This window comes from Lotus japonicus, chromosome 4, assembly GCF_012489685.1.
Source record: "Lotus japonicus ecotype B-129 chromosome 4, LjGifu_v1.2".
Lineage (NCBI taxonomy): Eukaryota > Viridiplantae > Streptophyta > Magnoliopsida > Fabales > Fabaceae > Lotus > Lotus japonicus.
This window is the reverse complement of record NC_080044.1, coordinates 28723288-28733114: the sequence shown is the minus strand read 5'-3', so window position 1 is coordinate 28733114 and position 9827 is coordinate 28723288. Positions and strand designations below refer to the sequence as shown.

Here is a 9827-nt window from a genome sequence, read left to right as displayed (position 1 = left end):
CATGTTAGAGAGCAAAACTAAGGGCAAAAACATGTGAGTATAGGGAAGTAAAGACCCAAAAAACTGACTCTAACTTACTATGCATGATGAAACAGAAAAGAAAGTTCTACAAAGAGAAAATATGCTAAAAATGCATGAATTATCTTAAAGGAAAGAGATACACCTCCTCTCCAAGTCAAGCATGGAGGCTATAGAACCGCCTCCCGCTATTGAGTTGCATGCTCTCTCCTCCTACAAAATGCAACAAACAAACAAGCGAAATAAAACAAGACTTGGGTTGTCTCCCAAGCAGCCCTAAGTTATAGTCCTAGGTGGACTCTCCTTCCTTTGGTGTTAGGAAGGAAATTCCTTACCATCAATATTTCTTCCACATGTGCAAGGTATGTACCTTGCACAAAACCTTTGGAACATCTCCTCCCAAGAGAGGGTATCATCTAAACCATCGTACCAAATCCTTGCTCCCCCCTTGAAGGAGTGAGGGAAGAGCTTAACCTTGAGCTCATCACTAGTCACACCTTCCATTTTTACAAGGTGACTAGCTTGTGTGAATCGAGCCATGTGGGCTTGGAAATTCTCATCTTTAGACCCCACATACTTGTTTTCACTAACAAGCTTGATGAGAGCTTTATTAAGCTCAACATCTTTTTCACTTACCTTGGGGGTCTCCCTTGAAGACCTGGACAAGCTTTTGATCATATCACAAACAAAACCATCATTAATGTTAGTTTGCAAATTAGAATTGAAAACCGAAAATCTTACCTTGTCCTCACCAACTCTGAGAATGAGCTGACCCTTTTCAACATCAATTTTAGCCCTACCAGTGGCTAAGAAGGGTCGGCCTAGAATGAGAGGAATCTTTGCATCCTCCTCCATGTCTAGCACCACAAAATCAACTTGGAACACATACTTATCAACCTTAACCATCACATCTTCAATGATCCCATAAGGTGTTTTTAGGTATCGGTCCGCCATTTGTAAGGAGAGCATGGTCGAGGTGACCTCTCCTAAGTTCAGCCTTCTAAACATGCTAAGCGGCATCAAGTTGATGCTCGCTCCCAAATCACACAAAGCTTCAACAACAGTCAACCCCTCAATCTCCACTGGGATAGTAAAACTCCCAGGATCCCTTCTCTTCTTAGGCATTTTTCTTTGCAAAATGGCACTACACTCCTCGGTCATCATAATAGTTTCATCAACCTCACTCAACTTCCTTCTTTTACTTAGGATATCCTTCATGAACTTAGCGTAGATTGGCATTTGCTCCAAGGCTTCGGAAAAAGGAATATTGATGTGGAGTTTCTTAAAAACCTCCAAAAACTTGGAAAACTGTTTATCCAGATTTTTCTTAACCAAAGCCTTGGGGAATGGAATCTTGCTAAGTTCAGGAGAAGGATTACTCACAACTCTAGCTTTCACCGGTTCACTCACTCTCTTCTCCATGACACCCTCATCTTTTTGCTCTACCTTCTCATTTTTCTCACCCTCAACTTGTTTTTTTGACTCGTGTAACACTCTCCCACTCCTAGTGGTAACCACAGCAGAATTTTCTTGTTTAGAGAAAACTAAAGAATCGGGAGAAAACTTACCTTGAGGTATCTCGGCCATTTGCTTGACCAGCTGGCCAATTTGACTTTCCAAGTTCTTTATAGCCACCTCTTGGCTCTTGTAGTTGTTCTTCATGCGGTTGATGAAAGTCTCCACCAACTCCTCCAAACTCTTCTTGCCACCATCATTTTCACCAACTTGCTCTTGGACTTGTTAAGATAGTCCAGAGCTTTGACCTCGGAAACCTTGATTATTCATGGTACAAAATTTACTAACATGAGGCCCTCCAATAGCCACACATTCCACTTTGGCTACTGTAGCACCGACCAAATTGGTCGCCTTTATATGATTTTGAATCTCCGCCATTTGTTCGGAGATTTGCTTATTGGAGGCCAAGAGCTTGTCGTAAGCTTCCACTTCAAACTTACTCCTTGGGTTTGGCGATCATTTTCAGAGTTCATGGCTTTCACTGCCATCTTTTCTATTAAGTCATACCCCGCTCGTGGGGGAAGAGCATCGAACTCGCCATTTGAAGCCGCATCTAGGCCAAACCTCCAAGAGTATTGTAGACCATCATAAAATGTTGCAACCAATTCAGCTTGGGTGAGATTGTGTTGAGGACATTTCCTCAAGAGCTTCTTGAAGCGCTCCCAAGCTTCATAGAGATTTTCTTCAGTGGGTTGCACAAAATTCATGATGTCTTTTTTCAATTTCCTCAAAAGGGCTCTTGGGAAGAACCTTGTTGTGAACTTTTCCGCTAAGTCTTCCCAAGTAGTGAAGCTCCCTTGAGGTTGAGAATTCAGCCATTCCTCAGTGGTGTCCTTTAAAGAAAATGGAAACAAGCTCAACCGAATTGCATCCGCCGGAACATTGTTCACCCGGTAAGTGTTGCAATTCCGGATGAACCTCTCCATGTGAGCATGTGGATCTTCCAAAGTACCTCCACCATATTGGTTTTGGCTCACCAAGTTAATGAATGTCGGTCTCAACATAAAGTTTCCCACTCCCTCGGAAAAGACAATGCTCCCGGGATAGTCATAACTCATGATAGCCGAAGTGAGTTCCCGAAGAGACCGGTTGGCATTCTCAACTTTTTGTTCACATAATCGGAGGGTGATCCCTTCTTGGATTCTTGCCTCGATATGGGCTTGCATCTCCTCCTCCGTCATATGGCCACCCATGACGGTGTCTCTCTCGAGAGCAACCTGAACGTGTGACACTCAAACAGAGAAAGATTAGTAGCACCAATTCTAGACAAAGAATAAAGCAAAAAATAAAACCACAAACTAAAAACTTAAACCAAAAACCACAAACAATTCCCCGGCAACGGCGCCAAAAACTTGTTGGTCAATCTGCAAGTGCACAGATATCTCCGGGTTTTAAATTATCGAACCACAGAGAATTGGAATGTGAATTCAGTTTAAGAGTCAAGTTCAAGGTTAAAAAGCGAGTAAAATTCAGTTTTAAAGGTTGATTGATTGTTGTGATACTTAATTAGAAAGCTAACAAAGATAAGTGTGTGATAATGAATGGTGAGAATGCTTTGGGTTCTTGCTTGACTAATTCAGTTCTAATCAACCTATTCTATCCACAAAACTCTGAGTCTCTCCTTGATGCTCTAGCCTAATCAATCATCTATCGATGCCTCGCATAGACAATCCTCTCAAGCCAAAAGATAAGAACAATTCCTTGATAACCTAAACATATGCTAAAGGCATTAAGCATGCAATTCAGGCCAACAAACCCCAACCCTTCCTCTATTCCTAGTAGCAAGTATACAAGAGGTAATCCCACAACAAGTCCCTAATCTATAACAAACTTCCGTTCTATTATAGAAAAGTATAAAGCTAGCACATGTTCTAACTTGAAACATAAAGCATGGATATGGGATTCAAGGGTTTACTCAGAGGAATCATGAATAGAAATAGGAATTAAGATTAAAACATCATAAGTCTTACAAAGAACCCAAAGCAAAAGGGGTTTAGCCAAGCATGGCTATAGAATCCATACAAGAAAATAAGGATAAAACCTGGAACATGGACTTGGAGAATGCTTCTCCTCAAGCTCCAGAGCCTAACCCTACTTCTAACTTATGAAAATATGATAAAATGACAAAAGGTCCCAAGAGAAATGTCTAAAAACCAATTTATAGGCAAAACAGGCGAGTCTGGGCGCTCAGGCGCCAATTCAGAGCGCCTAAGCGCCAATTCCAGCTGACAACATGCTCTCTGGAAGGTTTCCAGCGCCTAGGCGCCAATTCCCAGCGCCAAGGCGCCAATTCAAGAAGGCTCAAAAAATATAACTAGCGCCTAGGCGCCAATTCCCAGCGCCTAGGCGCTCCAAGCTCGCTGGAAAGGCTTTTTAGCTTCTCTGTAACTCCTCTTGAAGCCTCTTTAACCCCTCCTTCAATTCCATGCTTCTTAGCCTTCCTTCTCCTTCAGTTTCTGATCTGAAAACAAAACCAACAAGCCAAGGAAAATATCCAGAAGCTCAAAGAGCTCATTAGCAAAGAGGACCCTCAAATAACATAAGAAAATCACGCAAGTCCTAAACTTACTTAAAATGCAAGAAAAGTCCTTATAAAACTACAAAAATACAAAAACAAAATAAAAACACAAAGAAAGATAAAAATGCATGACAATGCATGAAACACTACATGAGACTCAACAAAAAGACTTAAAACAAACAAAGAAATGACCCTAAAAACACTACTAAACTAGGGTCATCACATCACAAAATCCAACTAAAGAAGAATTTGTATCATGAGTATAGAGAATACCATAGTCACTTGTGTCATTGATGTACTTGATAATTCTCTTGACTTGTAGCAGATGACTTGCCTTAGGAGCTGCTTGATATCTAGCACATACACCAACAGTAAAGGTGATGCCTGGTCTGCTAGCAGTAAGATACAACAAGCTTCCAATCATGCTTCTATAGAGACTTTGATCAACATTTTCTCCTTTCTCATCCTTGGACAGTTTGACATGTGTAGCAGCAGGAGTTCTCTTGTGACCAGCCTTTTCAAGACCAAACTTCTTGACTAATCCTTTAGCATACTTACTCTGTGATATGAACATAGAATCCTCCATTTGTTTGACTTGTAACTCTAGGAAATAATTCAATTCACCAACTAAGCTCATCTCAAATTCTGATTTCATTTTTCGGACGAATTGCTCCACCATCGAGTTCGACATTCCTCCAAAAACAATGTCATCCACATAAATCTGTGCTATCATGAGCTTTCCTTTTTCATTCTTCACAAACAGAGTTTTGTCAATTCCTCCCTTACAGTAACCATTGCTTACAAGAAACTCAGTTAACCTTTCATACCCAGCCCTAGGTGCTTGCTTCAAACCATACAAGGCTTTCCTCAGTTTGTACACATGATCTGGATGATGTGGATCTATAAATCCTTTAGGTTTCTCAACATAAACTTCTTCACTCAAATAGCCATTCAGAAAAGCACTCTTCACAGCCATCTGATAGAGTCTGAACTTCAAAAGACAAGCAACACCTAACAAGAGTCTTATAGATTCCAGTCTAGCTACTGGAGCAAAGGTCTCATCAAAATCAACCCCTTCTATCTGAGTATATCCTTGAGCAACTAGCCTTGCTTTATTCCTTGTGACTGTTCCAGTTTCATCTGATTTGTTCTTGAAGATCCACTTAGTGCCAATGATGTTTACTTCTTCTGGTCTAGGCACTAATTCCCACACTTCATTTCTCCTGAATTGTTCTAGCTCCTCTTGCATGGCATTTATCCAGTATTCATCAGTGAGAGCTTCATTGACATTCTTGGGTTCTATCTTAGAGATGAAACAACCATGAGCAATAAGACTTCTGGATCTGGTAGTCACCCCTTCTTGAAGATTACCAATGATGTTTTCTTGAGGGTGATTCTTCTGAACCCTAATTGATGGAGCTTTATTTGATTGGATATCTTTGTCCTCTTTTTCATCAGCACTTGACTCTGAATCATTGTCAAGGATGGTTGTCGGAGCATCGGCTGGAACATCTGCACCATCATCATCTTCATTCAAATTTGCTTCTTCCTACTTGCTTGGTTCATCATCCACATTCACATTCACAGATTCCATCATGGTCCTCGTGCGAGAATTAAAAACTCTATAAGCTTTGTTGTTCATAGAATACCCCATGAAAATCCCTTCATCACTTCTTGGATCAAGCTTCCTCCTGGGATCACGATCTGCAAGAATATAGCATTTACTTCCAAACATGTGAAAGTATTTTAAAGAAGGCTTCCTTCCTTTCCATAGCTCATATTGAGTAGAGGATGTCCCTTCCCTGATGGTGACTCTATTGTGAATATAACAGGAAGTACTCATAGCTTCAGCCCAGAACTGGTGTGGAATCTTCTTAGCATGTAACATTACTCTAGCTGATTCCTGAAGAGTTCTATTTTTCCTTTCAACAATTCCATTCTGCTGTAGGGTGATGGGGGCAGGAAACTCGTGACTAATACCTTCTGTTCCACAAAACTCCAAGAACTTATAATTCTCAAACTCCCTTCCATGATCACTTCTGATTCTCACAATCACACAGTCCTTCTCATTCTGAAGTCTCAAACATAGGTTCTTGAATATTTCAAAAGTCTCTGATTTTTCTCTCATAAATTCAACCCATGTATACCTTGAAAAGTCATCTACACAGACAAACACATACCTTTTTCCTCCCAAGCTTTCAACCTACATAGGACCCATGAGATCCATGTGAAGCAATTCCAGAACCTTTGTTGTGGTCTGATGCTGGAGCATCTTGTGTGACACTTTGGTTTGTTTACCAATCTGACATTCTCCATAAAGCTTTCCTTCTCCCAAGCTTAGATTGGGCAAGCCTCTTATTGCTTTATCAGCAATAACCTTTTGCATGCTCCTGTAGTTGAGATGTCCTAGTCTTTGATGCCATACATTTACCTCATCTTCTTTGGTTAACAAACATCTAGAAACATGAGCTTTTTCCTCTGATGTCCACATATAACAGTTGTCTTTTGACCTGACTCCTCTCATCACAACTTTGTCATCATCAGTGGTCACAACACATTCTATCTTATTGAACTTCCCATCATACCCTTGATCACACAGTTGACTTATGTTGATCAGGTTGGCAGTTAAACCATTGACAAGTAACACATTATTCAAGTTGGGAGATTCTGTGCTAACAAGCTTTCCTACTCCCTTGATCTTTCCTTTAGCTCCATCTCCAAAAGTGACATAGTTGGTTGAGTGACTTCTGATGTCTTGAAAGAAGCTCTTGTTCCCTGTCATGTGCTTTGAACAGCCACTATCAAAATACCAGTCTTCCCTTGATGATGCTCTGAAAGATGTGTAGGCTACCTGACATTTGATTTCACCATTGGGCTTCCATTGCTTCCTCATCTGAATAGGCTTTGAGGCCTTAATATTATTGTGCATGTAACACCCCGATTTCGGTGGCGTCACTTTAGTAACCAAAAGTAAACATAATGCGGAAAAACGTGAAATATTTTTTTTCGATAATAACTAAGACAAGACTGAATTAAATAAAACCCAACAATAACAATAATCAGAACTAATATACAATATATAAACAGCCCCCGCTGTAGTAGTAACCTCGTCACGAGTAAACCTCCAGTGACAGAAAGAAAAGTGTAACGCCCGAAGGCAAAAGGTACAATTCACAAGAAAGGTCAAGTGTCCGCAACACCATCCCTCAAAACTGAGAATAAGCTGGCCCATCGGCCTGAAGCAAGACCTCCTAAGTCCAACCAACTCTCTGTGATTCTCGTAAAGAACCACACAAAAAGCTATAGGTGGGAAACTAACCTGTCCCCAAAGAAAACAAATGATGTTCAGAGCTAAGACTCTACTCCTACACTAATCCCATCTCGAGGAGCTCACACCAGCACTAAAACCTACATGCTAGCATGATCGTCGTCCGAATTCAAAATCCAGAACGACCTAGTCTATGTACACCATCCGTCCTCCGCTCGCTATCGCGATGCGCTCCTGTTCCAGCATCCCAACTCTAGATTCCCCCGAAGGGTGAACCGTCGCGAACCAGTCCGCCAAAGACATCTGACAAAGGGCGTTTGTCCGCCAAAGCACACACAGAAGACGCGAGGGTCAACTCCAACGAATTATGTAAATAATAGCAAGGATAGATACAGATAATAGAGTAGCCACTTAGGCTTATAACTAGGGATAACATCCTAGGGTTGCATATTTCCACAAAGAATATAACGACAGTAAAACACAGTTAACATGCATCAAGTAGAACTAACAAGTATCAAACACACTCATCAACTATGTCAGTATGCATGTTGCATGAAATGATATGCAGGTTAACCCAGTCAACCAATATGCAATCCGGAACGGATGGACATCATCGGATCAGCCCTTCACCAGCCACGGTGGTGCCATTTCGGCCCGTGATGCCTCTTACTCCAACATCATCATGTAGTCAGATCAGCATAAAACCCGAAGGCCTGCCATTTCGGTCTGCTACTAAGAGTCGCCTAATAGCGCTCTTACGCGGAAATCCGGGTCTTATGACCATTTTGGAATCCACCGAGGTCCGGTATCACGCCGTGTATTAACCTCCAATCCACCGAGGTCCGGTATCACGCCGTGTATTAACCTCCTATGTATGCATGAGTGCAATGTGATTTGCCAAACAACGTCTCCGACCTCACTCGATTCGTCGCCACGTGTTCTAGGTAAATTAAAGTTTCTAAAAGCTTACCCTAAGGTAAAAGTCGATTCTGCGACAAAGTACAATAATCATAAAATGAGTGCAAACACTCACGATAACTATTCGAGTCATCAATGCTCACACGAAGTCTCACGCTTCAGTGGAGTCTCACACATTCACAAAGTCTCACGCTTCAGTGAAGTTTTATGCTTTCACAAGGTCTCACGCCTCAGTGAATTTACACACTTGCACGAAGTCTCACGCTTCAGTGAAGTTTCATGCTCTCACAAGGTCTCACGCCTCAGTGGAGTTCCATGCTTTCCACAAGGTCTCACGCCTCAGTGGAGTAGCCTCAGTGAAGCTTCTCGGCTCATCCCTTGGATGGCTAACAAATTGCTCAACGAGCGAAGAAGTACCAACATACTCAGAACTTACCAAACTCCTCAACACTTGGATCCGACGACACTCCTCGCTTTTCCAAAACCATGATTTGACTTCCAATGCCTTCCTTCGAGGTTGTTATCATTACTTAAAGATTTTGAGGTTATTTAATGTCTTATGAATTTTCTTTATAAAATAGATTCCATTTTGTCTTATCGCAAGTCTTATACATTTGCAGGATCTCCCAATCCCAAGTCGCTTCCAGAGGATGTCTCGATCCACTAAACAAAATTAAGGCCTGAACCTCGTTCGTCCTATCAAACTTTCTCAAAACTCTCAAAATAAAATCGGCATGACCTGCCCGCTATTCTCACTATTCAGAAACTCAGATTTCATTGCTAAAGCATAAATAACTCAGCACCATCAATCAACATCATGTCATATATCAATAAATCGCATCATAAACACTTAGCACTTAGCATTTAAAGCATGCACCACACATCCTAGATTACCCACATAGCACATAGCATGTAAGACAATCTCAAAAACATTCAGTAGATGAATCATCTACATTGTCAGCCGAAGCCTCAGAAAACATTTTCCAATCACACACAATTCCAGTGCATAAACAGTAAACAATGTCGAAACATCGACCCTAAGCATTAACTAGAGATTCAGTGAGAAGCCCTCACCTGCAGATTCTCCAGGATTATCTTCTAACTCTTCCTCACAAGCAAAGCGTTGCTCCTCAGGAAATTCCTCAAAAGTTCCTTTAAAGCAAAGTCACAGAAATACTATCAGAATCTATCGAGAACTAAGCTATCGATACTTACTAAGGTTACACGAAGTAATCTATACTCTAAGGTACGATAATCTAGCGCGAAAGACAAGTTTTCGGAAAAGGAAATTTTCCTCCTCCCCCTTAATAGCTCACGGCCACTTTAGGTAATTATGGGGCTCGATTTTTCTTCGATCAAACTTGGTTCCTATGCTATCATTAGCCGTAACTAAGGGTATTCTGAACTCGGAAAAATTATCGGATCAAAAACTGTCACAGGGGTATTTTGGTCATGATTTTTAACTTAGGATTTTCAAAACTGAAATCCCAAAAAATAAAATTTTGCAGGGACGTCACCAACGACGTTTATGACAACTAATCCTACTAACACTAAGCTAAGGCGATAGTTTTTAGCCTAAAGGTTGAAGCT

General features: G+C 41.1%; 1 non-coding gene across 1 annotated transcript; it reads left to right on the top strand.

Annotated features, from left to right (window-relative positions):
* Positions 1–2151: 2151 nt before the first annotated feature.
* Positions 2152–2258, top strand: LOC130716453 (small nucleolar RNA R71). Its single transcript, XR_009012065.1, has one exon. It is a non-coding gene; the product is annotated as a small nucleolar RNA R71 (small nucleolar RNA).
* Positions 2259–9827: the final 7569 nt, after the last annotated feature.